Source organism: Rutidosis leptorrhynchoides, chromosome 4 (genome assembly GCF_046630445.1).
Source record: "Rutidosis leptorrhynchoides isolate AG116_Rl617_1_P2 chromosome 4, CSIRO_AGI_Rlap_v1, whole genome shotgun sequence".
NCBI classification, from domain to species: domain Eukaryota; kingdom Viridiplantae; phylum Streptophyta; class Magnoliopsida; order Asterales; family Asteraceae; genus Rutidosis; species Rutidosis leptorrhynchoides.
The window spans coordinates 587,549,533-587,552,900 of record NC_092336.1 but is presented as its reverse complement, the minus strand read 5'-3'; the positions used below and the strand labels follow the sequence as shown (position 1 = coordinate 587,552,900).

Genomic DNA, 3,368 nt, shown 5'->3' with positions numbered 1-3,368 from the left:
ATAACTATACTATCTTAATACTTGAATATTGGTGGTCTCTCTCTATAAACGCACACATCTTTGTATAGTATGTCTGTACATGAGTGTCTTTGGATGTACATGCACAAGTTCAAAAAATATTTGAGTATCGAAATACAGTAACCTAACAACCATGAGGTTGTGGGTTCAAGTCCCGGGGTTGGGTTGTGAATATTGTAAATACGTTAACCTAACAACCATGAGTTCCATTTGGGTTCTAGTCATTCTCACAACTGATCCCCTGTTGTTGATCATGGATCTCCTTCCTTTGTCAAAACACAGGTCTCTTTGTTGACTCTTTGATCCTTAATTTTATTTCATCTTATCCAAGGGATCAGTGACCAAAAAGATATTAAGATACATTTTTTAATTGTGTTTGACTATCAGAAACGATTAGTTTGGTTGGTTCTTTACTACTGAAAAATGTGAGGGTTGTCGTTTCACCATTCAAGCAAGCTATGTAGGCTCCAAAGAAGGTGTTCTAACTTATCTTAGTATTGTTTATTATTTTGCTATTGTTAGTGTATTGCAGTTTATATAATTCGGATATTAGGTGTCAAAGTGGGCGACGAGCAGCTTGTTGATGGATGTATGGGCAGGGATTGAAATCATAGAAATAATTGGGAGTAACATAGTAAATGTTACCGGATTGAGGGGCTACACTTGATGCAAATACAAATCCTTCTATAGCTAATTGAAAAAGCTGGTACCATAATATATACAATATGATATATAGAATATAATAGAATAATATTATTATTTGTTTGTTTGACCACTGATATTGTCTAAAATGTCACTTTCCAGGTGAATGTTGCAGCAGAAGTCATACACGATCTAGTGGATCCAAGTGCTAACTTGTTTTTTGGAGCGCTCTTTGTTCCATCAATAGTGGTCAAGTAAGTTTTGTATTTAATAGAACGTCTTCACAATATACTTGCTTGTCTGCAGTGCCACCTACACTCACCTTTCTAACCATTTTATTTGATTGTACTGTTGCAAACCGACCACCTTCGTGTAAATGTTGAATAAGAATACTATAGTACAGAGTTTGCATTTATCAGTTGGTCCCAACCATATAAGTTTTGCAAAAAGGATGTAAGGCTAATGTCTGTGGATTTTGACCCAAGTGCTAATTTTTATGGTAAGTTGTGTCACACATTTTCTAAACATGGTTTCGTTATGAGGTTATGTTTTGTTTGCATGAAACTGGTTTTAATTTTCACAATGCTCGTTATACATCGTTCTCATCTGTTTTGTATCGCTTCTAGATATGCATTGGTTGAATATCTCCTCTGCATTTTTAATTTTGCATTTAGAAGTTCATTCACTCAGTAGTCATTTACTTTAAATTGTATCTTAATTTCTTACCAATCTAATAACACACTTGAATTAGATTATATTTCAATTGAAGCCCAATTGATATGAATGTTTTCTGACACAACTACATAATGTACACAATGAAGTCTAAAATGTCACTTTGCAAATGCTGCAGCGTAAGACGGTTTTCATTCTTGTAGATCCAAGTGCTAACTTGATTTTTGGAGCGGTCATTGATCCATCAATAAGTGGTCTATGTGAGTTGTGTATCCAAGTGCTAACTTGAGTTTTGTAACCAATTTTATTTCATTGTACTATAGTTCGAAAAAACCACCTTCGTGTAAATGTTGAATAAGAATACTGTAGTTTGCAAGAATGAAAAATTTGGACTTCCTATGGAATTTTAAATGTTAATAAAGAAGCTGTCATATGAATTCTCTATTTTATTTTATACTTTTTGCTGCTGCATATGAGTTATTGAATGTTCAATTCGTTTATCTCTTCACTCAGGTTAGCATAACTCTTATAGCAACCGGATTCAAACGACAAGAAGGTGACGGATGAACTGCCCAGGTATCAAATTGGCCGTGTTACCCTTTACAAAATGGACATGCCATTTAATGTTTATTTTTCATCCAGAACTACATCTCTTTTAAAAGTTAAGGGCAGTTTTTGACATCATTATGCTTAAGGTTACCAACATGCTTTTTCCCCTTTATGCGACCTGTATGTACCAAACAAAACATGTGATTTTTTTTTAAAGGCAGTATTTTATTGATGGAAAACCACAAACATAATATGTTCTCCATTTTGTGAAGAACACACACATCACAGTAGCTACATAAGTAGCATATACAGCACATATTCTAAGTTATCACATACACAGACTATACTATATACACTGATGCTAAGTTAGCACCATAACAAGGAGATATTTATGTAATAAAAACTTGGGGAGTATGTAACCACGTATCCCAATCCATATTCTTCGTTTTACACCTTTTCACGACCCATTCAAATGTTTTTACTTGTATCTCGTTCAAAGCCATCGGTACATTCCAACTTTTATTTGTAAACACTTTTTGGTTTCGGTTTTTCCAAATGAGGTAACTAGACGACCAGATTACCGCTTGCCAAATAAGTTTACCAATAAACGAAGTTGCTTGCCCCGTGTCTAAAAAAAGGTCCTCAACGTTAACATATGGTACACCCCCGCGACCCCACCAATCGAACACCTTGCACCATACTTCAAATGCGTGTTTACACACAATCATGGAGTGTTTACACACCAATCGAACACCTTGCACCATACTTCAAACCGTCTCAATAGCATCGTAGCACAATGGGCATCTAACCGAGTGTAGATCAATACTTCTTTTATCAAGTTCCACCAACACCGGAAGACGCTTTTTCCTTGCTCGTCATACAAAAACTTCAATTTTTTCGGTACCAACTTATTACTCAATGTCTCGCTTAATGAGTGATTTGTAGTTAACACCTTCGAGTCGATCAAACTTGTAAGTTCTTTTGTAGTGAAATGTTCGCCCCCACCCGCCTTCCATTTCCATTTGTCTCTTTCTTGCGGGTTAAACTTCACATTTGAAATCATTTCATTTAACCTTTGTAGTTCATCATTTGCCCGACCACTTGGTTCCCTTGTCCATGCCCATTTATCTTCACATTTTGCACCGTCCCATGAAAGTCTATCTTGGATTGAAGCATCTAAATTCGGCTCTAGTCTTGAAAGCCTTTTGAACTCGATTTTGAGTTTTTCATTTCCAATTCAATCCTCGTTCCAAAATGAAGTAGACGCTCCATCACCTATTTCCTTCACAAAAAAGTTTCTAAAAGCAAGACCGGTTACTTCAATGTTTACCCCCGTATTTATAATCCCAAACCAAATTGATTTAATTGAGTCATTACGAAAAGAGTCATCACATGAAAGTCCCCCCGAGGTCCCATAAATACTAGATATAACTTTGACCCACAAAGAGTTGGTTTCGGTCTTAAACCTCCACCACCATTTGCCAATC

At 35.9% G+C, this 3,368-nt stretch overlaps 1 long non-coding RNA gene across 1 annotated transcript; it reads left to right on the top strand.

Moving 5' to 3' along the window:
• Nucleotides 1-449: 449 nt before the first annotated feature.
• LOC139904564 (uncharacterized) lies at nt 450-2,092 on the top strand. The gene is made up of 3 exons (XR_011778886.1): nt 450-724; nt 823-914; nt 1,846-2,092. It is a non-coding gene; the product is annotated as an uncharacterized lncRNA (long non-coding RNA).
• Nucleotides 2,093-3,368: the final 1,276 nt, after the last annotated feature.